Source organism: Rattus norvegicus, chromosome 2 (genome assembly GCF_021556685.1).
Source record: "Rattus norvegicus strain SHRSP/BbbUtx chromosome 2, alternate assembly SHRSP_T2T, whole genome shotgun sequence".
NCBI lineage: Eukaryota > Metazoa > Chordata > Mammalia > Rodentia > Muridae > Rattus > Rattus norvegicus.
The window spans coordinates 20,360,615-20,387,665 of record NC_141535.1 but is presented as its reverse complement, the minus strand read 5'-3'; positions in this window follow the sequence as shown (position 1 = coordinate 20,387,665).

Sequence of the window (27,051 nt, the reverse complement as noted above, 5' to 3'; positions counted from 1 at the left end):
TATTTCTTTTTGAGTTATATATGAATATAATTGTACTACAGATTTTTGCTATATTTTCATTATTTTTTTTTCTGGAGCTGAGGACTGAACCCAGGGTCTTGCCCTTGCTAGGCAAGCGCTCTACCACTGAGGTAAATCTACAACCACTATTTTCATTATTAATCTATTATATTCAGGAATTATTTAATTTTTTATGTTTTATTAAATATACTTTTTATTTTTATTTTTAATTTCCATCTTCTAGGTACTTTGTATAGAGCAGCAACAAACATGTCTGTGCAAGTATATATGAAAGAGGAAGCTGAGTTTCTTAGTCGAATGACAAGGTCATCCACTGGTAGATTTCGGAGAAGTTTTCCCACTAATATTTTTAGTGTTTGTGCTGATTTGCACTTCCAGTAACAATGAATGAGAGTTCCTTTGTTTCCACATCTCCTCCAGAATCTATTTTCAATCGTTCTCTTGATTTAAGGTATGCTGATGTGGGTGATATGAATTCTCAAAAATAGTTTAATTTGCATTTCTTTAAGTTATAAGAATGTTAAATACTTTTAAAACTATTACTTAGGTGTTAATTCTTATTTTCAAATCTATTTTCAGGTAAATCATCTTTTAAAAATTAGGTCATTGATTTTTTATTCCATATTTATTTAGTTATTTTTATATCCTTACTAATAATTTTCTTTCAGACCCATTCTTAGCAAAATTTCACTCATACTCTCTGGTCTTCGTTTTCACTTGATTGCTGTTTTCTTTGCTGTGTAGAAGATTACATGATGTGACTCAATTATCTAGAAGTAAAAGAGAACAGACAAACCTCTATCTAATAGAAGAGGATAAATGTTTAAAATTGGAGATAATATCAGTAATATAGTACAAAGATTAATCAAATCCAGGACTCAATTAGTAATAAAATGAACAGTAAATTTAAAATAATAAAAAGTATTTTTAAAAATTGTAAAGAGTCTTTAAGAGTAAAAAAAAAAAGTTTCATAACCTCTAAGCCCAGCACATAAGTATGAGCCCAGTCTGATCTCTATGGTGTATTCCAGAATAACCCTGGCTACACAATTATCTGTGTTTCTATGTTAAAACGATTATCTACTCTAATCAAGTTGGCATATTTCCAGAGATAAAGGGATAATTTGACACTTGATTTAATTACATAGTTTATGTATTTACATTTCAAACCATGTCCCCTTTCCTGGTTCCTGCTTTCCCATTCCCTCTCACCCGTCTTCTACTAGAATTCTCTCCCTCCCAGCCAACCACTCCCACCTCAACACCTAGGCATTCCCCTACACTGGGGGAAAAATCCTTCACAGAACCAATGACTTCTCCTCCTATTGATGCCAGACAATGCCATCCTCTGCTACATCTGTAACTAGAACCATGGGTTTACCCCCATGTGTACATTTTGGTTGGTGGATTAGTTATGACCCCAATTGAATAGTTAGAGAAAGGACTCAAGGTGCTTATAGCTAACCATCTGACAGGCTATGGTGACCCCATTTGAATAGTTAGAGAAAGAACTGGAGGAGCTGAAGGGGTTTGCAGCCCATAGGAAAAACAATAATATCAAGTAATCAGATGTCTCGGAGCTTCCATGGACTAAACTGTCAACAAAATAGTACTCATGGAGCGAGCCATGGCTCCAGATGCATAAGTAGCAGAGGATGGCCTTGTTGAACATCAATGGGAGGAGGAGAGTCCTTTGGTCCTAGAAAGTCTTGATCCCCCAGCATAGAAGAATTCCAGGGCAGGGAGGCAGTAGTGTGTAAGTTGATGGGTCAGCATCCTCATAGAAGCAGGAGAAGGGAGAATCAGATAAGGAGTTTCTCAAGGGTAAACTGAGAAAGGGGGTAATATTTGAAATATAAATAAATAAAAAATCCAAGAAAACTTTAAGAAATAAGAAAGGAGAATGAAAACAATCAGTATAGATGTTAGAGGAAAATATTCATCAAACATAAGCAATTCAGAAAACCCTAGGTAACAACTAAGTAATAAATAGTTTATTTGTGGGGGGAGGTTGAAATATTCAAAAATAATCTTGCATCAAATGAAAAAATAAACCTACATTACCATTTAAGTAAGTGTAAAAAATGCCTCTGATAAAATCCAACACATCCTCAAAATAAAAGTGTTAGAGAAAATAGAACAGAGAATTATCACTGTTCCTCACACTACAAGTTATATATGAAAAACTGACAACCACTGTCATGCTATGGGAGAAAAACACAAAGAAATCTCATTAAAATAAAATAAACAATGATACCAGTTTATCATCTATCCCCACTCCACACCATAATGTGATATGATAATTAACAGATCTTCAGGATTACTCAAAATAGTGTTTAGCAATGCACAATAGCTTATCAAAACCAGTCTGGAGGATAACCAGTCACAAATATGAAAGTCTTCTGCACATAACTTAGAACAGTGAAGAAAAGAAATAAAAAAAAAACAGTTATAAAAAACAAATACACAAAAAACAACTTTATCACAATAAAGAAAACTATCAGTAAAGTAAAAAATAAATATGCTACAGCATGGGAGACAGTCTTTCCAGCTACATTTCAGACAAGAATTAGTATTTAGACTATTTAAAACAATTTAGAATTACACATGAGAAAGGATACCAATCAATTATTGTGCTAATAAGCATATCAGACAGTTCCAGCAGAATTGCAAATGATGAATGTATATGCATAAAACTTTTCATCACCCTGGTCTATCAGGGAAATCAAAATTAATTATATATACACCAGAATATTCATACTTAATCAATTAAGAATAACTGATATCAAGAAGAATCCTTGCAATAAATTCTGGATAGGATGTATTTAAAAGGGACAATTATTTACCACTGGGGGAAGTATAACCTGATATAAGGACTCTTTAAGTTTTTATAAAGTTTTCTAAAAGTCTAAATTATACCTATCTTATGATCCCAGTATAATGCTCTTGTGTTTGTATACACCCTATATTTCCATTTTATTTTATTATTGTTAATCTTTTTTAAAGTCCATTCATTATCCCCCCTCAGATCTCCTCTCTGGCTATTCCTCATTCCATTCATCCTCCCTTGTCTGCAAAAGGATGGTCCCATCTCCTGTCGCCACCCCAATTGATTCACCACTTCCTGCAGCCTAAGTCTCTGGAGGACTCTACTTTTCTTTAAGAAATAGTTTTATTGCTATATTGTTCATAGTTACTGGACCTACTTAATTCTCCCTCAGTGGATAAATTGTTGAAGAAGATATGATATATATACATGGTGCTAGTGAAGAAGGAATAGTACTTCTGCAAAACAAAACTTTATTTATTCATGAAAAAACAAGTCTTGTCATTTTCGAGAAAATAAATATCATTGGAAATTTTTCTCCTAAGTGCTATGTCCTGGTTTAGAAAGTAAGGTACTGCATATGTTCATTTATATATAGATACTAGTTGATTATTTAAAATGAATATAATTACTATACATTACTATGTAGCTGATTGTATGCAAATGCTAATTAGGTCTCCCCCAAAATTGTTTGCACAAGAGGGTCTGCACTAGAGGGAACCATCTCCCCATTGGCTCTGATTAGTAAATAAAGATGTCAGGAGCCATTAGCTGGGGAAGACAGACAGAGGTAAGATTTTCAGGTTTCCTCAGGCTTGGAAGAGGAAGAGCAAGGAGGAGAAGGAGGAGGAGGTCACCCATGTTTTAGGAGAGTATATAGAGAGGGAAGACACATAGCTGCCATGGGGTAAAGAAGCACGGGGAGCACCCGGGGTTGGGAGCCAAGAATTTGGCCCCAGACTAATGACTAATTGGAGTTAAGAGCACCCAAGATGGAAAAAAAATAGTAAGTAGACACTCAAAATTATCTGGAGGAAGTAGGTTCTAGCAATATGGAGATTAGGCAGTTATTCAGCTATCATGCTACTTAAGGCATAATATACAAAGACTGTGTTTGTGTCTTAGCCATTGAGGTAGGTAACAACATCATTTTATGGCTAATTAATAATGAATCTACATTAGTATATAGATGTAGGTCTAGGTGTATATGTGCACGTATACATATAATATGTACACATACATTATATGTTCTGTATCCCATTACATGTATTCCTGTATGTATGGAGTGGTGGTGAGTATAAGTAAGATCAAGAAAAAGATCAAGAGATAAAAGAAGAGGAAATGGGAACTAAAGAGTATAAGAAAACAGAAGCAGAAAGAGACAGCCATGGGTCTACTCTAGGATGAAATGATGAAATGATGCCATAGGTTTGGAGTGGGATGGAATTGCTATATGTCTGAAAAGAAATTCCATAATGAAATCATTGCTTTAAAATTATGGGTTTTTTTAAATAGGTGCCAGTGAGATTGGTCAATTAGTAGAGGTGCTTGCCTACTTGTCCTATCAATGTGCCTGACAAGCTAAGGTTCATTATTACGTACCATGAGGAGCATGAGGAGGTACAAGAGTTGACACTTGAAAATTTTTATCATTTTATCCATCTCTCTCTCTCTTTCTCTCTCTCTCTCTCTCTCTCTCTCTTTCTCTCTCTCTCTCTCTCTCTCTTACACACACACACACACACACACACACACATTGAAATTTGATTTATGTAAAAATCAAGTAAAATTGTAATGACAAGGAAAGTAAAAAAAAAACAAAAGAATTGTCATCATCAACAACCAGGCTCCATGTGTGATGTGTTTACTGACTGAAAAAGAATATATTTAAACATAGTAAAAACATAGTTTACAAGCATTTTATTTGTTTTCTTTGCAATCTTTGAAAAAATATCATTAAATTTTTTTGTCTTTTATTATATATATATATATATATATATATATATATATATATATATATACATACACAAAATCAAATTTAATATTTTTTAAAAATTCTCCTTAAACTCTGCAACAGCAAACCTAATTACCCCCTATTTTTTTGTTCCTAAATGTTAGGGAAGCTTATCCCAATCTGTCCCTTCATAATTGAGAAATTAATTGTGTTCCACATGGTTAAGAACAATTGTCTTGTATTGGTTATACAATGATTACACTTGTTAGAAAATGCTGGAATAGAGTCATCTCTCTTTTTTATCAAAGCAGGGGACATGTTCAGGTCAAGGCTATGGGTTGCTAACTCTTGTTTTTATTTTCATGGTAATTTGGAGTTTGTTCTATTACTGTCCAGTCCATCTGGTTCAAGTCATTTTTTTCTGATTTACATATCCCTTTTACAGATCATTGAAATGGGGAAGATTATTTCTAGTTCATGAGAACACTCAGGCTGGGTTATATAAAAAGATACATCCTAAAGGGTCTATTTCATCTAACTCTTTCCTGCTTCACAGAACAAAAAATAAAAACCATAGCTACCAAAAGACTGTTCTGAGTATTAATTTAATCTTAGATAAACTAAAAATGATGCACTTTTAATTTTAGACACATGGATGCATTCTGTAAATGTTTTCCACAGTACTTTTTAAACTTTTTTTTCAACTTATGCTTTAACATGTTGCTGCAAGTTGTATGGTATATGTGAGATTAAAGAATTAGTTGATATTTTACAATAGAATCTCACTATATAGTAATATCGTGCCTTGAATGTATATTTATCTTGCTTTATTTTCGTGAGAGCTGACTTTTCACATTTTTCTTACCACAGACAACTTGATGCATTACTTGAATATGGATGCATTGCTGATTTCCATCTGTTCATGTGTTCTGATAATGATGTTCTTGCTCAAAATAAAATGTCTATTCACTGTTTTTGAAGTTAAACCATGATAGGTCAACTGACTCCTTCCAGGGACCACAGTGTAGTCAATAATACACGGTAAACTCTTTTATAGGAAATTATTCTTGTAAAATAAAGGCACAAAATATTCAATGCTAAAGGCTGTATATAAAAACGGTAAAACTATATAAAGTAAAAGATATCAAGATGTAAAACAGAGTTTCCAAACACTTCAGGTCAGATAAACATTAATTCATAAAAAATGTCAAAATATGTAGAACTGCACAAGCTTAAGCCAAACAAAATCCCAGTAGACAGAAGTCCCACCCCTATCCAAGAGCATATTTATAATTGATAGCTATGAGATCAGGGAAAATCCATTTTTATTCATGGAGTAACACTGAGAAATCCATATTCTAGGGCAGGGTACAATATCCCTATTCTATATAAATGGCATTACCTCTCAACAGATATTCTGCTTCTCCAGGTTATAGCAACTTTCATCTTCAGTTCCACACTGTTTCCTGTACCTTTCCCTCGGCATGAATTGTAGATGCATCATCAATTATAGTCAAATTATAAAAATAATTATATAAATAATATAAATATTTACTAATATTAATTAATTGATATATTATCATATAAATAATTGTATAAATAATATAATTATATAAAATTATATATCAAATGATCTATTCTCTGTATCATGATTCTTGTGGATTTTTTCTTCATCTGCTGCAAAAAGAAGCTTCTTTGATAAGAAGTGAGAACTATAAAACATGCAGCTGTAACAACAAGAGTTTAGAAGCACTAACACTATAAAAGTGGTACCACTCTAAGACTGGTAGCAATAGACTCCTTTCTACGCTCAATGACCTCACCAACCAAGGAGAGTTGGCTAGTTATACTCTTAGGCATGCATTCCATTCTATCAAGAAGGCCATAAGATATATCATGAAAACTTTTCAACATCCTTACCAGTTAAGGACATTTAAATTATAACTATATTGAGATTTCAGCCTACTGTAAAAAGAAAAACTGCTAACAAGTACTGGTAAGTTGGTGGGGGAAAAAACTCCATTTAATATCAGGGGGATCCTGAATCTGTGTGATTAAGAAAATCTGTATCAGAAACTATAGAAACTTAAAATTCATAATGTAAACTTCATGTTCTATAGCAACTTTTTAGTACTTCTACAAGGAAATAAAATGCAAACCTACTCAAAAATAAGTGAGTTTTATCCATGTTTAAAGTAAATACTACCCCAAATTCTGTGCTGAGCAGATTGCTATTTGATACTGACATCATTTTTTCATATTACATTTTTATGCTAATGTATTCAATAATTTAAGTAGCTCAGTTTTGTAAAATAAAAGGTATTATTAATTCAATCATGTTACATTTTTTTGAAAAAGATTATATATGTATGCATAACTTTCTGTGAAATTGTCTTACTGAGGTACTGGTGACATTGTTCCTAAAAATGAAAATGAAGATAAACTAAAATATTATACTATAGGAAAAAGTAACTGTAATCCTCATTTAAAACAAATGGTTTTATGACCTCTAATTTACACATCATCTCTAATGATGGTGCCATAATGTGTAAGAGCTTTATTGACCATGAAGCTATTGATAAGAATGGAAAACAAAACTAGTTAGTTGGCTGTGCACTGGCCTGGGAAATTTCACTTTAGTACAGACATTATTTTTAGTGCAATAACTTGAATCAAAAATTTTTCTGAAGTAGCATGAGAATGCAATTTTCAAATAGAAAAACAGGTCTTAGCAGCTCTCTGCTCCCAAACCCCGTGGGAGAGAGACCTCACCGCCTGGTCAGGTGGGCACTCCTGAGGCTGCAGAGCAGAGGAGACCACCAACACTGCCCACCCCTGCCCACATCCCTGGCCCAAAAGGAAACTGTATAAGGCCTCTGGGTTCCCGTAGGGGAGGGCCCAGGAGCGGCAGGACCCCTGCGCCGGAGACACCGCCGGAACATGAAGGAAACAGACAGGATAAACAGTTCTCTGCACCCAAATCCCATGGGAGGGAGAGCTAAACCTACAGAGAGGCAGACACGCCTGGGAAACCAGAATAGACTGCACTCTGCACACATCCAGACGCCAGAGGAAAACACCAAACGCCATCTGGAACCTTGGTGCACAGAGGCTCCCGGAAAGAGCGGCACAGATCTTCCCGGTTGCTACCACCACGGAGAGGACTTAGGCAGTACCCCACGAGCAAACTTGAGCCTCGGAAAAACAGGTAAGACCAACTTTTCCGCTGCAAGAAACCTGCCTGGTGAACTCAGGACACACAGAGGCAAAATTCCTCTAGGACCGGGCACTTCCTGTGTTTACCAGAAGTCCCACACCTGCGAATCCCGGCCCGCAGCAGCTCTCTGCTCCAAAACCTCGTGGGAGAGAGACCTCACCACCTGGTCAGGTGGGCACTCCCGAGGCTGCAGAGCGGAGGAGACCACCAACACTGCCCACCCCTGCCCACATCCCTGGCACAAGAGGAAACTGTATAAGGCCTCTGGGTTCCCGTAGGGGAGGGCCCAGGAGTGGCAGGAACCCTGCGCCTGAGACACCGCCGGAACCTGAAGGAAACAGACTGGATAAACAGTTCTCTGCACCCAAATCCCGTGGGAGGGAGAGCTAAACCTTCAGAGAGGCAGACACGCCTGGGAAACCAGAAGAGACTGTACTCTGCACACACATCTCGGACGCCAGAGGAAAACACAAAACGCCATCTGGAACCCTAGTGCACAGAAGCTCCCGGAAAGGGTGGCGCACATATTCCTGGCTGGAGCCGCCCCAGAGAGCACGTGAGCAGCACCCCGCGAGAAAACTTGAGCCTCAGGACCACAGGTAAGACCAACTTTTCTGCTGCAAGTGACCTGCCTGGTGAACTCAAGACACAGGACCACAGGAACAGCTGAAGACATGTAGAGAGGAAAAACTACACGCCCGAAAGCAGAACACTCTGTCCCCATAACTGGCTGAAAGAAAACAGGAAAAGAGGTCTACAGGACTCCTGAAAAACAGGCTTATAGGACAGTCTAGCCACTGTCAGAAATAGCCGAACAAAGTAACACTAGAGATAATCTGATGGCGAGAGGCAAGTGCAGGAACCCAAGCAACAGAAACCAAGACTACATGGCATCATCGGAGCCCAATTCTCCCACCAAAATAAACATGGAATATCCAAACACACCAGAAAAGCAAGATCTAGTTTCAATATCATATTTGATCATGATGCTGGAGGACTTCAAGAAAGACGTGAAGAACTCCCTTGGAGAACAAGTAGAAGCCTACAGAGAGGAATCGCAAAAATGCCTGAAAGAATTCCAGGAAAACATAAATAAACAAGTAGAAACCCATAGAGAGGAGACACAAAAATCCCTGAAAGAATTCCAGGAAAACACAATCAAACAGTTGAAGGAATTAAAAATGGAAATAGAAGCAATCAAGAAAGAACACATGGAACCAACCCTGGATATAGAAAATCAAAAGAAGAGACAAGGAGCTGTAGATACAAGCTTCACCAACAGAATGCAAAAGAAGGAAGAGAAAATCTCGGGAACAGAAGATTCCATAGAAATCATTGACTCAACTGTCAAAGATAATGTAAAGCGGAAAAAGCTACTGGTCCAAAACATACAGGAAATCCAGGACTCAATGAGAAGATCAAACCTAAGGATAATAGGTATAGAAGAGAGTGAAGACTCCCAGCTCAAAGGACCAGTAAATATCTTCAACAAAATCATAGAAGAAAACTTCCCTAACCTAAAGAAAGAGATACCCATAAGCCTACAAGAAGCATACAGAACTCCAAATAGATTGGACCAGAAAAGAAACACCTCCTGTCACATAATAGTCAAAACACCAAATGCACAAAATAAAGAAAGTATATTAAAAGCAGTAAGGGAAAAAGGTCAAGTAACAAATAAAGGCAGACCTATCAGAATCACACCAGACTTTTCACCAGAAACTATGAAGGCCAGAAGATCCTGGACAGAGGTCATACAGACCCTAAGAGAACACAAATGCCAGCCCAGGTTACTGTATCCTGCAAAACTCTCAATTGACATAGATGGAGAAACCAAGATATTCCATGACAAAACCAAATTTACACAATATCTTTCTACAAATCCAGCACAACAAAGGATAATAAAGGGTAAAGCCCAACATAAGGAGGCAAGCTATACCCCAGAAGAAGCAAGAAACTAATCGTCTAAGCAACAAAACAAAGAGAAGAAAAGCACACAAACATAACCTCACATCCAAATATGAATATAACAGGAAGAAATAATTACTATTCCTTAATATCTCTCAACATCAATGGTCTCAAATCCCCAATAAAAAGACATAGATTAACAAACTGGATATGGAACAAGGACCGTGCATTCTGCTGCCTACAGGAAACACACCTCAGAGACAAAGACTGACACTACCTCAGAGTGAAAGGCTGGAAAACAACTTTCCAAGCAAATGGTCAGAAGAAGCAAGCTGGAGTAGCCATTCTAATATCAAATAAAATCAATTTTCAATTAAAAGTCATTTAAAAAGATAAGGAAGGACACTTCATATTCATCAAAGGAAAAATCCACCAAGATGAACTCTCAATCCTAAATATCTATGCCCCAAATACAAGGGCACCTACATACGTAAAAGAAACCTTACTAAAGCTCAAAACACACATTGCACCTCACACAATAATAGTGGGAGATTTCAACACCCCACTCTCATCACTGGAGAGATCATGGAAACAGTACTTAAACAGAGACGTAGACAGACTAAGAGAAGTCATGAGTCAAATGGACTTAACGAATATTTATAGAACATTCTATCCTAAAGCAAAAGGATATACCTTCTTCTCAGCTCCTCATGGTACTTTCTCCAAAATTGACCATATAATTGGTCAAAAAAAGGGCCTCAACAGGTACAGAAAGATAGAAATAATCCCATGCGTGCTATCAGACCACCACAGCCTAAAACTGGTCTTCAATAACAGTAAGGGAAGAATGCCCACATATACGTGGAAATTGAACAATGCTCTATTCAATGATAACCTAGTCAAGGATGAAATAAAGAAAGAAAGTAAAAACTTTTTAGAATGTAATGAAAATGAAGGTACAACATACCCAAACTTATGGGACACAATGAAAGCTGTGCTAAGAGGAAAACTCATAGCGCTGAGTGCCTGCAGAAAGAAACAGGAAAGAGCATATGTCAGCAGCTTGACAGCACACCTAAAAGCTCTAGAGCAAAAAGAAGCAAATACACTCAGGAGGAGTAGAAGGCAGTAAATAATCAAACTCAGAGCTGAAATCAACCAAGTTGAAACAAAAAGGACTATAGAAAGAATCAACAGAACCAAAAGTTGGTTCTTTGAGAAAATCAACAAGATAGATAAACGCTTAGCCAGACTAATGAGAGGACACAGAGAGTGTGTCCAAATTAACAAAATCAGAAAGGAAAAGGGAGACATAACTACAGAATCAGAGGAAATTCAAAAAATCATCAGATCTTACTATAAAATCCTATATTCAACAGAACTTGAAAATCTACAGGAAAAGGAAAATTTCCTAGACAAATACCAGGTAACGAAGTTAAATCAGGAAGAGATAAACCAGTTAAACAACCCCATAACTCCTTAGGAACTATAAGCAGTCATTAAAGGTCTCCCAACCAAAAAGAGCCCAGGTCCAAACAGGTTTAGTGCAGAATTCTATCAAACCTTCATAGAAGACCTCATACCAATATTATCCAAACTATTCCACAAAATTGAAACATATGGATCACTACCGAATTCCTTCTATGAAGCCACAATTACTCTTATACCTAAACCACACAAAGACCCAACAAAGAAAGAGAACTTCAGACCAATTTCCCTTAAGATTATCGACGTAAAAATATTCAATAAAATTCTGGCAAACCGAATCCAAGAGCACGTCAAAACAATCATCCACCATGATCAAGTAGGCTTTATCCCAGGCATGCAGGGATGGTTTAATATACAGAAAACCATCAATGTGATCCATTATATAAACAAACTGAAAGAACAAAACCACATGATCATTTAATTGGATGCTGAGAAAGCATGTGACAAAATTCAACACACCTTCATGATAAAAGTCCTGGAAAGAATAGGAATTCAAGGCCCATACCTAAACATAGTAAAAGCCATATACAGCAAACCAGTTGCTAACATTAAACTAAATGGAGAGAAACTTGAAGCAGTCCCACTAAAATCAGGGACTAGACAAGGCTGCCCACTCTCTCCCTACTTATTCAATATAGTTCTTGAAATTCTAGCCAGAGCAATCAGACAACAAAAGAAGGTCAAGGGGATACAGATCGGAAAAGAAGAAGTCAAAATATCACTATTTGCAGATCATATGATAGTATATTTAAGTGATCCCAAAAGTTCCACCAGAGAACTACTAATGCTGATAAACCACTTCAGCAAAGTGGCTGGGTATAAAATTAACTCAAATAAATCAGTAGCCTTCCTCTACATAAAAGAGAAACAAGCCAAGAAAGAACGTAGGAAAATGACACCCTTCAAAATAGACCCAAATAATATAAAGTACCTTGGTGTGACTTTAACCAAGCAAGTAAAAGATCTGTACAATAAGAACTTCAAGACACTGAAGAAAGAAATTGAAGAAGACCTCAGAAGATGGAAAGATCTCCCATGCTCATGGATTGGCAGGATTAATATAGTAAAAATGGCCATTTTACAAAAACAATCTACAGATTCAATGCAATCCCCATCAAAATACCAATCCAATTCTTCAAAGAGTTAGACAGAAGAGTTTGCAAATTCATCTGGAATAACAGAAAACCCAGGATAGCTAAAACTATCCTCAACAATAAAAGGACGTCAGGGGGAATCACTATCCCTGAACTCAAGCAGTATTACAGAGCAATAGTGATAAAAACTGCATGGTATTGGTACAGAGACAGACAGATAGACCAATGGAATAGAATTGAAGACCCAGAAATGAACCCACACACCTATGGTCACTTGATTTTTGACAAAGGAGCCAAAACCATCCAATGGAAAAAAGATAGCATTTTCAGCAAAAGGTGCTGGTTCAACTGGAGGTCAACATGTAGAAGAATGCAGATTGATCCATGCTTATCACCCTGTACAAAGCTTAAGTCCAAGTGGATCAATGACCTCCACATCAAATCTGATACACTCAAACTAATAGAAGAAAAACTAGGGAAGCATCTGGAACACATGGGCACTGGAAAAAAATTTCCTGAACAAAACACCAATGGCTTATGCTCTAAGATCAAGAATCGACAAATGGGATCTCATAAAACTGTGAAGCTTCTATAAGGCAAAGAACACTGTGGTTATGACAAATCGGCAACCAACAGATTGGGAAAAGATCTTTACCAATCCTACAACAGATAGAGGCCTTATATCCAAAATATACAAAGAACTCAAGAAGTTAGACCGCAGGGAGACAAATAACCCTATTAAAATTGGGGTTCAGAGCTAAACAAAGAATTCACATCTGAGGAATGCCGAATGGCTGAGAAACACCTAAAGAAATGTTCAACATCTTTAGTCATAAGGGAAATGCAAATCAAGACAACCCTGAGATTTCACCTCACACCAGTGAGAATGGCTAAGATCAAAATCTCAGGTGACAGCAGATGCTGGCGAGGATGCGGAAAAAGAGGAACACTCCTCCCTTGTTGGTGGGATTGCAAACTGGTACAATCAGTCTGGAGGTTCCTCAGAAAATTGGACATTGAAGTGCCTGAGGATCCAGCTATTCCTCTCTTGGGCATATACCCAAAAGATGCCCCAACATATAAAAAAGACACGTGGTCCACTATGTTCATCGCAGCCTTATTTATAATAGCCAGAAGCTGGAAAGAACCCAGATGCCCTTCAACAGAGGAATGGATACAGAAAATGTGGTACATCTACACAATGGAATATTACTCAGCTATCGAAAACAACAGCTTTATGAAATTCGTAGGCAGATGGTTGGAACTGGAAAATATCATCCTGAGTGAGCTAACTCAATCACAGAAAGACATACATTGTATGCACTCATTGATAAGTGGCTATTAGCCCTAATGCTTGAATTACCCTAAATGCCTAGAACAAATGAAACTCACGACCGATGATCAAAATGTGAATGCTTCACTCCTTCTCTAAAAGGGGAACAAAAATACCCTTGGCAGGGAAGAGAGAGGCAAAGATTAAAACAGAGACTGAAGGAACACCCATTCAGAGCCTGCCCCACATGTGGCCCATATATATACAGCCACCCAATTAGACAAGATGGATGAAGCAAAGAAGTGCAGAGCAACAGGAGCTGGATGTAGATCGCTCCTGAGAGACACAGCCAGAATACAGCAAATACAGAGGCGAATGCCAGCAGCAAACCACTGAACTGAGACTAGAACCCCCATTGAAGGAATCAGAGAAAGAACTGGAAGGGCTTGAAGGGGCTCGTGACCCCATATGTACAACAATGCCAAGCAACCAGAGCCTCCAGGGACTAAGCCACTACCTAAAGACTATACATGGACTGACCCTGGACTCTGACCTCATAGGTAGCAATGAATATCCTAGTAAGAGCAGCAGTGGAAGGGGAAGCCCTGGTTCCTGCTAAGACTGAACCCCCAGTGAACTAGACTTTTGGGGGGAGGGCGGCAATGGGGGGAGGGTTAGGAGGGGAACACCCATAGGGAAGGGGAGGGGGAGGGGTTGTTTGCCCGGAAACCAAAGAATTATTATCAATTATTAAATAAATTAAAAAAAAAAGAAAAGCAGGTCTTGTCTGTTTAATACATTTAATTATTAAAGACTTGTATGACAATATAAATAAAACTAACTTATTATACTATGCATGTTTTATATGTACATACTCAGATATATGTTATGCTTTATTTGTATATACTTGAGCAAATACAATTATGTCCACATTATGTTTTACTATATCTTATACAAATAGGCATATGTTTGCATATAGGTGAATTACAGGTATAGTGGTATACACATTTTTAAATTTGTATCACATATTAATTATTTGAATGTAAGTGTACAGAGTATTTGTGTGTGGAAGTGTTCTCCTACATATGTGTGCACAAGCTCATATGTTACTATACATGTGTATTCATGTGATCTTAAGATTTGTTTAGAAAAAAATTCTGATCAAGGTAGTGGTGTATAGCTTAAATCTTAGAATTCAGGAAGCAGAGGCAGGCAGAGATCTCTGTACGTTCAAAGCCAACCTGGTCTATAGAGCATGTTCTAGTACAGCCACTGCTACACATAGAAATCCTTGCATGAAAAAGAAAAAAAAGCAGGGAGAAGAGAGCTGAATGCCCAGAAGTTCAGACATTGTGAGACTGCAGGACAGACTGCCACTTCTGCATACCTCTGCCCAAATCCCTGGTCTGAGGGGAAACTGCAAAGTGCCTCTGGACACAGGAATATAGGAACAGTTAGCCACTGGTACCTGTTATTCTGGTCTGCACCCAGGACTGAACTGAACCAACCAATCAGCTCCCTGCACCCAAATCCTGTGGGGAAGAGAACTGGACCCTCAGTAGTGTTGACACTCCTGAGAAATCAGAGGAGACAATACTCTGCCCACATTTCAGACCCAGGAGGGAATCACCTAGTACCAACTGTGCCCCCTGGTTTCATGGACCTAGGAGTAATCAGGGGCAGGACCCATCTGTTTCCTGCCTGCACCTAGAGCTCGAAGACAGTCTCCAGAAGTGCCTACACAGCTGGAATCATAGCATCTGTTATCAAAAAAGGCTGAAAGAAAACAGGAAAACAGTTCTTCAGGAGTGCTGCCATAGAAGCCTACAGGAGGTCAAAGCCACTCTCAGAAACTCTAAGACAAGTAAACACCAGATACAATCCAATGGCTAGAAGAAAGCCCAGGAACCTAAGCAACAGAAACTAAGACTACTTGGCATCATAAGAGCACAGTTCTCAAACCAAAGAAAATACTGGATACCAAAAAAGCAAGATTTTGATTTAAAAGCACATTTTTTGATAATGAAGGAAGACTTTAAGAAGGATATAAAGAACTCCCTAAAAGAAACGCAAAAAAAAAAAAAAAACCACAAATAAACAAGTAGAAGCCCTTAAAAAGGAAACACAAAAATCCCTGAAAGAATTACAGAAAAACAATCAAGCAGGTGAAGGAATTGAACAGAACTGACCAGGATTTTAAAAAGAAAATAGAAGCAATAAAGAAAGCACAAAGGGAGACAACCCTAGAGATGTAAAAACCTAAGGAAGAGACAAGGAGTCATAGATATAAGCATCACTAATAGAGTACAAGAGATAGAAGATAGAATCTCAGGGGCAGAAGGTACCATACAAAACATTGGCACAACTATCAAAGATAATATAAAATGCAAAAACATCTTAGTTCAAAACATCCAGGAAATCCAGGACACAATGAGAAGATCAAACCTAAGGATAATAGGTATAGAAGAGAGTGAAGACTTTCAACTTAAAGGGCCAGGAAATATATTCAACAAAATTATAGAAGAAAATTTCCCTAACCTAAAGAAAGAGATGTTCATAAACATACAAGAAACCTACAGAACTCCAAATAGATTGGACCAGAAGAGAAATTCCTCCCAACACATAATAGTCAAAATGCGAAATGCACAAAACAAAGAAAATATTAAAAGCTGCAAGAGAAAAACATCAAGTGATATATAAACACAGAACTATAATGATTGCACCAGACTTCTCACAGGAAAATGTGAAAGCCAGAATATTCTGGACAGATGTCATATGGACGCAAAGAAAACACAAATGCCAGCCCAAGCTACTATAAGCAGCACAACTCTCAATTAACATAAATGGAGACACCAAGATATTCCATGACAAAACCAAATTTACACAGTATCTTTCTACAAATCCAGTCTTGAAAAGGATAATAGATGGAAAACTCTAACACAAGGAGAGAACCTAAAATGTACAGAAAGCAAGAATATAATCTCCTTGCAATGAAACCAAAAGAGAGACACACAAACATAATTCCATCTCTAAATAACCAAAATAACAGGAATTGACAATCACTATTCCTTAATATCTCTCAACACCAATGGGCTCAATTCCCCAATAAAAAGATTTAGACTAACAGACTGGATATGTAAAGAGGACCTAGCATTTTTCTGCATGCAAGAAACACACCTCAGAGACAAAGACAGACACTATCTTAGAGTAAATGGCTGGAAAACAAATTTCCAATCAGATGGCCCAAAGAAGCAAGCAGGAGATGCTATTCTAATATGGAATAAAATTGATTTTCAACCAAGTCATTAAAAAAAGAAGGAAGGACACTTTACATTTATCAAAGGAAAAATCCACCAAGATGAACTCTCAAACCTAAATATCTATGCTCCAAATGCAAGGGAACCTACATTCATCAAAAAAAAAAAAAAAAAAAAAAAACAAAAAAAACAAAACAAAAAAAAAAAAAACAAAAAAAAACCTTACTAAAGCTAAAAGCACACATTGCCCCTCACATGATAATAGTAGGAGATTTCAACACTCTCATCAATAGTCTCATCAATGGACAGATCATGGAAACAGAAATTATGCAAAGACATAGTGGAAACTAAGAGAAGTTATGAACCAAATAGATTTAACAGATATTTATAGAACATTCCATCCTAAAACAAAAGGATTTACTTCCTTCTCAGCACCTCGTGGTACCTTCTCTGAAACTGACCATATAAATAGTCAAAAAACAGGCTTCAACAGATATAAGAAGATAGAAGTAATCACATGTATCCTATCAGATCACTACTGACTATGGGTGGTCTTGAATAACAACAATAAGGAGAGAAAGTTCACATATATATAGAAGTTGAATAATGCTCTACTCAATGACAACTTAGTCAAGGAAGAAATAAAGAAATTAAATACTTCTTAGAATTTAATGAAAATGAAGATAAAACATAACCAAACTTATGGGACACAATGAAATTTGTGGGAAGAGGAAAACCCATAGCTCTGAATGCCTGCAAAAAGAAGCAGAAGAGAGCATATGTCAGCAGTTTGACAGCACATGAAAGAGCATACCTTCTTCTCAGCACCTCATAGTAACTTTTCCAACATTGACCATATAATCAATCACAAAACAAGCCTCAACATATACAGAAGATTGAAATAATACCATGCATCCTATCAGACCACTACACACAAAGGCTGTTTTTCAAAGCAAGACAAACAATAGGAAGCCTACATGCATATACAAGAAGCTGAACAACTCTATACTCAATGATAATTTGGTCATGAAAAAAAAAAAGAAATTAAACACCTTTTAGAATTTAATGAAAATGAAGGTACACCATAACCAAACTTAAGGGAAACAATGAAAGTAGTGCTAGGTGGAAAACTCATAGCTCTGAGTGTCTCCATAAACAAATTGGAGAGAGCATATAATACCAGCTTGACATCATATCTGAAAGCTCTAGATCAAAAAGAAGCAAATATACACGAGGAGTAAACAGCAGGAAATAATCAAAATCAGAGCTGAAATCCATCAAGTATAAACAAAGAGAACTATACAAAGAATCAACAGAACCAGGAGATAGTTCTTTGAGAAAAATCAACAAGATAGGTAAACTTTAAACCAGAGGGCACAGAGACAGTATCCAAATTGACAAAATCAGAAGTAAAAAAGGAGATATAACAAGAACAGAAAACAATAAAATTCAAAAAATCATGAGATCCTACTATAAAAGACTATATTCAACAAAACTGGAAAATCTATATGAAATGGATAACTTTCTAGACATATTACTGATACCAAAGGTAAATCAGGATCAGGTAAACCATCTAAGCATTCCCATAACCCATAATGAAATAGAAGCAGTCATTAAAAGTCTCCCAACCAAAAAAGCTTAGGACCAAATGGTTTCAGACCTTCTGAGAAAACCTAATAGCATTACTCTTTAAACTATTTCACAAATCAGAAACACAAGGAAAAATACATAATTCATTCTATGAAGGCACAGTTACAATCTTACCAAAACCAAAGAAAGTCAGAACTAAAAAGAGAACTTCAGACCAATTTTTTTATGAATATTGATGCAAAAATATTCATTTGGATTTGATGATGAATCCAAGTAATCATCAAAATGATCATTTGCCATTATTATGTAGGACTCATCTTAGGGATGTAGGAATGCTTCAATATATAGAAATTAATCAATGCAATCCACTATATAAACCAACTCAAGGAAAAAACATGATCATCTCATTAGGTGCTGAAAAATTATTTGACAAAATCATTTAACACCCCTTTGTGTTAAAAAATTTTTGGAAAGAGGAGGTATTCAATGCCCATATCTACACATAGTAATAGCAATATGTAGCAAAACAATAGGCAACATGAAATTATTTGGAAATAAATTTTAAGCAATCCCACTAAAAACCAGACTAGAGAAGGCTGCCCACTCTTTCCCTATCTATTCAGTATAGTACTGCCATTCTAGCCAGAGTAATTAGATAACACAAAGATGTCAAAGGAAAACAAACTAGAAAGGAAGAATTCAAAATATCACTGTTTAGGTGTCCTTTTATAGCATTTAGGACTACCAAGCCAGAAGTGGCACTGCCTACAGTGAGATCTACCCCATATGACCTAAAGCTTTACCTGTAGAGGCATTTTCTCAGGTGAAATTCCCTCTTTCAGATGACCAAAGCTTGCCATGTGGACAAAACTCTAGCCAGAACTATTGACCTTTTGTAAACTTGACACATATATACAAGATAGTTCAATTATGTACAACCACTCCAGTCTCATTTATTGCCAAAATTTTATGTTAATATTACAATATAAAACATTTGGCATTTTCACCCTCACAGTTCTATAATAATCATTCACTTTGAAATGTTCAAAACCTCTTTAAAACATGAAAGAGTTCACAATTCAAATCTCTCTAAAATCTCTCTAAATTTGCAAAATTTCTCTAAGGCATTAATGTTATCAGAATTTTGGGTTGTTGTGATATCAGAAACAAACAAACAAACAAGTGAAAATCCCAATCAAATATTTTCATACTCTCCAGAGGAAGAGCCAGGGCAGGAGTGAAATAGAGACATAACAAATTTCAAGCATGTAAATAATGCAGTGCCCAATATCTGATATTTGCTTCTAATCTTCAGGCTGACACTTACACAATACAGTTATCCATGGTGTCAATACACTGTATTGCCATCTTTTAATTTGAGTATGTTGTGTAAATGGTTTGAACATTCACAAATAGCCTCTTCAGAAACTCTGACTATGCTACATGGTGCCTAATCTTAGCTTCCCTTGTATTCCTCTTCAGTCATGGGCCTTATATGATATCTAAGGCTGCACCTTCAACAATGGCCTCCCCTGACCTCTACTTAAAGCCTTCAGTTGTTCTGTGTGACATTTTCATGCTTTCAGGTCTAGTTATATGATTCTTATTCATTACCAAGATTGTGTGATAGAGTGAATTTCAAATTTGATTTTCTGGAAAATTGTGACTGTATCTTGATGTAGAAATACTTAGAGATGTACAGTCTCCAATGATGCTAATCTCATTACTCATAGCTAATTTTAGAGATGCAGATAAGTAGCATTAATTGCCTCAGCAGAGATATGGTTTCACTTTACTAGTATTGGTCTATTGTTAACAAATGCCAATATGTTTGTTCTAGCAAACCAGAACAACAGATCTATTTTTAAAATTTTCTCGAGATTATCATTTCTTCCTTGGCTTCCTCCCTTCAAATCAACATCTTTTCTGCTTTCTTTAAAATTCATAAGCTGTGGTTGGCAGGAGAGCTGGCCCAGTTCCCTTGCTGGGTGCAGCAATCAATAAAACTTCCCCATGCCTTGCATGGGCAGCACAGTACACTGGTCATGGAGGTATAAACTCCTAGGATATGAGAGCGAGAGAGCTGGTCATGACCCTGTCCCTGTTTGTTTTCTGTGTGGTGGTGTGGTAATAGGAGAATTTCCTACCTCCACCTAACAGGATGTGAAAGCAGGAGAACTGGACGAGCCTTAGGCAGGGTAAAGCTGGCCCTGGTAGTATGGGTGCTGCAGAATTTACCCAGATGGCAGTTCGCTGATGATTCAGTACCACCTCTTGATAGCTGCCAAAAATAGAACTGGCTCAGACCTTTGCCTGCTGGCACAAACAAATGAGAGCTGCTGGACTGAAAAAAAAATACAGCATCTACCATTTAGATCCAAGGCTTAGAGTTGACCTATGCCCAACATCTAATCCACCTACAATCTGCTAGATAGCATCAAATGCGGGGTCTACAGAACCAAGGATTCAGGATCTCTAGGACACAGGGAAACAACATGGTATCTGAGAGAATCCCTGGTGAGAATCCAGTATTGATTGTGTAGTAAAATGTCTGGAACTACACTAATAACTCATTACAATTAGCATTTGAAATCAGAGCTTCTTGGGTCAAAGAGTATGTTATGTAACACAGAATAGCTTCCACAGCAAGATAGGTTTGCTTTGTGTGTTTGTGTGTGTGTGTGTGTGTGTGTGTGTGTGTGTGTGTGTGTGTGTGCTATTTTCTCTTTTTGTTTTATATGTTATCTTTATTTTCTTTTAGGGGGTAGAGGTTGAAGGCAGATATGGAAGAAATGGAAGAATAGGTAGATGAGTAGAATCAGGGTACAGGATGTGAAATATACAAAGGATCAATGAAAAATTAATATATATATAATATATATATATTATATATATATATATAAATTAATCTGTCCAGTCTTTCCAACACTACGTGTGTAAATGTTTTCGAGATTAACCATTTGATATTTGGTAACCAGTTTGTCCTTCCCTAGAAAAGACCAATTATGACACTCTTAGCTTTCCTTAGTTACATGTAGGTTTTGGTTCAGGATTGACGCCCCATTGTGTTTCCCTTGTCCTCTTTAGACTGTCTATTCTTTTGACTGTTCAGCTCCTTTTTGGACATTCAGATTAGTAAGATGTGATCAGTATGGCTTCTGATACTGCTGATAATATTGTCACACCAAACCCCTAAACCCCTGACTCTTAAGACCTTTCCATGATCTTTTCCTCCATGATTCGTGAGCCATTAGTGATGCAGTCATTGAGACTAGGTTATACCACTCTACATTTTGGTTGATTGTAGTTTCTTATAATGGTCTCCAAGTGTTGCAAAGGGAATTTTCTTTGATGAGAAGAGAGGCCTTCATTTATCTTTGGGTAGAAGGAAGAAGTCAGGCATAATACTGCTTTAGTAATGTGCTGGATGTAAGATTCCTCTCTCAGGTCACTGGCTCATTAGTCCTAGATAGCTGTGTATATTTCCAGTTGCTGGCATGATTTCCCTCTTGTTAACTGTGTCTAAAATCTAATCACAAAGTTGTTGTCTACTACAAAGGTATGGATGCTACTAGTGTACTTAGTATTACCATGACAGTTCAGTCTCTGTAGTGCTTCCCAGACATCATAACAAGGTAGGATTATTGGTTGGTTCCTTCCTTGTGAGACTTGCATGGGAGCTTTGGTTACATGAAAGCTAGGCTTTTCTTCAGAGAGGAAGAACTGAGATCAGTTACATCTCAAGAAATTCTGGACTCTGCTTCTCAAAATTAAACTGTCTTCACCAAAAGGAATTTTATTTTTCACCTCTGGGAGAAAATCACTAGCAGTTTTAAAACCCCTATGGAAGTTTTTAAAATAGCCCTGTCCAATAACTCAAAATCGTGTGTATTATGTCTTATTCTAGGGTTTTCTTAGGTGGTATTTGGGTCTGGGAGGTAGCATAGTGAAACAGATGAGAAACTTTCATTTGAACTATATATGCAAAGTTATAAATATAATTTCATCTATCACCTTTCTTCAAAAATCCCATATTTAATATTCTTCCTTATGACTTTTGTAGACATCGTTAATGTTATATTATCATTTCTTCTTTAATTATTTCAGTTTCACCTTCCAAATCAGAAACCACCTTAGTCTTAATTTACCTGATCAAATCTTATTTATACTGTTATTCTCTTCTCTTTTTACTTCCCAAAACTCTTACCCCAACACATCACAATTTACTTTCTATGTTTATATAGTTACTCAGCACACATTCTCACAATTAACCTGGTGCTCCAGCTGATTCTGATCACTTCTACTGACTCATGCTGATTTGGCAGAGCCTTGGAGTTTCTGCTGGATCATGCCTCTGCTCCTGACTCAGGTTTGGTGTTTGCAGCTGAAGTGGACCGCCGGTATCCTGACAATAAATGGGTAAATCACGCCAAGGGAATATTTCTATATAGGTCTACACCTCTCTTTTTATTTTAATCTTCTTATTCCCATACCTATGATCAGTGGGCTAGAAGGGGTCTGTGGTACTGAAGAACCCTAAGTAAAGTAGATTTTGAAAAAATTCTAAGCCTACAAAGGTCCTGTACTTTTTTGTTTAGGTTTATTCTAGATATTTCACTGTCCTTAAGGCTATAGTGATTGGGAGTATGTCTATGATCTATTTCTCTCTATTTTTGTTGGTTGTATATAGAAAAGTAAATTTGTAAATCTTTATTCAGTACCCTGACACATTGTTAAGTTTATTATTTCTATGTTTTCTGTTTTATTTTGTGTTTTATCCTTAATGTACATTATCATGTCATCTGAAAATAGTGATGATTTGATTTCCTTTTTGTTCCTCTATTTTTATCCCTTAAATTCTTCTGAATTTATTCTGCTTTATTGCACCAACTAACATCTTGATCACAATATTAAACATGGGTGAGTACAGTGAACATTAATGTCTCTTTCCTGACTTTAATGATATTGCCTCAAACTTACCCCATTTGGGATAATGATCTCTATGGATTTCATGTAATCAATCTTTATTATGTTTATTTTGGCTTTCTCTTGATGTACATACTTAAACATATTTTTGAACTTTTATTTTGAAGAGATATTGAATTTTCTCAAGGATTTTCTACATTTGTTGAACTGATCATGAGATTTACTCTGTTTCCATTTAAAAATCATTGTCTTTAAATGTAGTTATATGATTTATTGTGTTTATTGTGTCTGTTGAACCTTTCCTTCATCTCAGAGATTAAACTCATGTGTTCGTTTTGGATAGGCTTGATGATGGTGGTTTATATTCTGTTTGCAGGTTATTTTTATAGAAAAAATGAGTGTATGTATGCCAGTGGTACTGGTACATAGGTTTTTAAAATTGTCCTTGTCTTTTGTTGTGCTGTGTTGTTGTTTCTTTACCTGATTTTTGATATTAGAGTGATGTTGGCTTTGAATTATCAATCAAGAAAAAGTCCTATACCTGCATAACCATTTCTTCAATTGAGATTCCCTCTTCTCAGATGACCCCAGCTTATCTAAAGTTGAGATCAGAATAATAATGATTTATAAAAAAAAGTCTTGTATAAAACCCCATTTAATTGTTAGAAGTAAAGAAATAAATTTTACTATTCTTAAACATGCACAAGGTACATATTACTTTAATTCTCTCAATCTTTGAAAACATCCTTATATAAACACCACGTTAATTCCTATTATGTAGTGTACCTCTCAAAGTCATATTGAGTACTTGTACTGGATAAATCTTAAAATAAGCCAATGCTTTTCCCTGTAATGAGGTATACATATGGAAGTGACAGCAAGATAAATAATTTTTGAAAAATTGTTCACTTTACAAAGGCAGATTTTTTTTGCACAAAGTAAATGCCAACCAACAAAACACAATCAATAGGATTAACCAACTATGAAACTAGTTTGTCAAATGCAAACTGGTAACTTAAATTATTTACAAGGTCTCCAGTTTTTAGAATCATCATGTCATGAAAAATGTCAATATAAGAAGTGAATAAAATCAATACATACACACGCCTAGTGAAGTTACATGCACTGCTTGGAAAAAAAATCAATTGGAATAATGGTTGAGTATATTGTGGAAAAACAAAGTTTAAAACTTTGAAGTTTCACCTATCAAATTTAACATCCTAAATCATAAATGTATTGGACAGGAGCTCTCAAGTTCAGTAGGAATATTATTACTATTGAACCACAAAATTTTATATTTTTATTTGTCATTTTTACATTTTAAATGTTATTACCCTTCCCAGCTTACCCTCTTCAAACCCCCATCCTATCCCCCTATTTACTGCTTCATTGAAGGTGCTCTTCAACACACCCACTCTCACCTCAACTCCTTAGCATTCCCCTATGCTAGGAGATCACACACCATTTATAATCTCTTGATCATAGAGCCTGGGCCATTAGTATTCTCTTCAGAAAAAAATTTTCCCTGTGCCAACGTGCTCAAGGTTCTTCCCAAAATTCTCTTCTATTGGATTCAGTATATCTGACTTCATGTTGAGGTTTGATTTACTTGGACACAAGGTTTGTGTAAGGTGACAAATGTGAGTCTATTTTCATTTTTCTATATACCTATTGCCAAATAAACTATCACTATTTATTGACAATAATTTCTTTTTTCCATTGTATAATTTTGGCTTTGTTGTCAAAATCAAATGCCCATACGTATGTTGTTTTATTTCTGGGTATTCAATTCCATTACAATAATCTAAATGCCTGTCTCTATAACAGTATCATGTGTTTTATCACTATTGCTTGGTAGTAGAGCTAAAGTTAATGATGGTGATTCCACTGGAAGTTCTCATATTGTTGAGGATAATTTTTGCTCTCTTGAGTTTTTCATTGTTCCAAATGAATTTGAGAATTGTTATTTCTTTTTTTAATTTTCTATTTTTAATTAATCATTTCATTCATTTACATCTCATATGATATCCCAGTTCATGGTTGCCCTTCTGCCAACACACCATCTATTTCTGCCTTCCCTGCACACCTTTTCCTACATGAGATGCTTTTCCATCTACCTAACTCTCTCCAGTCACACTGCCCCAGCATCCCCCACCTCTGGGGTATCAAACCTCCCCAGTACCAAGGGCCTCCCCTCCCAATGCTCTAAGGTAAGGCCATCCCCTGCTACATATGTATCTGGAGACAAGCATCCCTCTTTGGCTGGTGGTCTAGACTCTTAGATAACTGGGTGGTGAGGACAGCCCATGGTATTTTTACAATAGGTTGCAATCAGTCTCTGCTCCTTCAGTCCTTCTGCTAGCACTCCCACAAGGTTTCCTGAGTTCAGTGTGACCGAATTGCTCTTCCTATCTCTGTGAAAAATTGACTTGGAATCTTGGTGGGAATAGCATTGGATCTGTAGATTTCTTTTAGTAAGATGTCCATTTTTACAATGTTAGTACTGCCAATCCATGAGCATGGTAGATCTTTCAGTCTTCTGAGTTTTTCAATATTTTTTTTTCAGAGACTTGAAATTGTTGTCATATAAACTTTCATTTGCTTGGTTAGAGTCACAAGAATTTTTTTTATTATTTGTGACTACCGTGAAGGGTATTGTTTTCATAATTTTTTCTCAACCCATTTACCTTTGAGAGGAGGAAGGCTAGTGATTTGTTTGAGATTATTTCATATCCAGCCACTTTGCTGAAATTGTTTATTAGCTGTAGTTTGTCAGTTGATTTATCAATTCTCTGGTGAGGTTTTTGGTATCACTTAATTTTACTATCCACAGATCATGATATTTTTACTTCTTCCTTTCCAATTTGTATCCTTTTGACCTACTTTTGTTGTCTGAATGCTCTGGGTAGGACTTTGAATATTATTGAGAATAGGTTTCTGGCTTTCAGAATCTCTGTTGAGAAGTCTGGTGTAATTTTAATAGGGTTGCATTTATATGTTACTTGACAATTTTCTCTTACTGCTTTTAATGTTTTTTAATATTCTTTCTTTGTTCTGTACATTTGGTGTTGTGGTTATTATGTATAGGAGGAATTTATTTCCTGGCCCAATCTATTTGGGATTCTGGAGGCTTCTTGTATGTTTATGGGTATCTCTTTCTATATGTTAGGGAAGTTTTCTTCTATAATTTTGTTGAAGATGTTTACAGGCCCTTTGTGTTTCAAATCTTCACTCTTTTCTATAGCTATTGTTTTTAAACTTGATTTAACATTGTTTCATGGAATCATGGAATTTTTTGGGTTAGGAGCTTTTTTCATTTTGCCTTCATTTTAACTGTTGTGTCAATGTTTTCTATGATATTTTTTACACCTGAGATTCTTTCTTCTCTCTCTTGAATTCCCTCAGTGATGCTTGCATATATGACTCCTGGTTAATTTCCTATGTTTTCTATCTTTGCGGTTATCCCTCTTTCTCATTTCTTTATTGTTTCTATTTT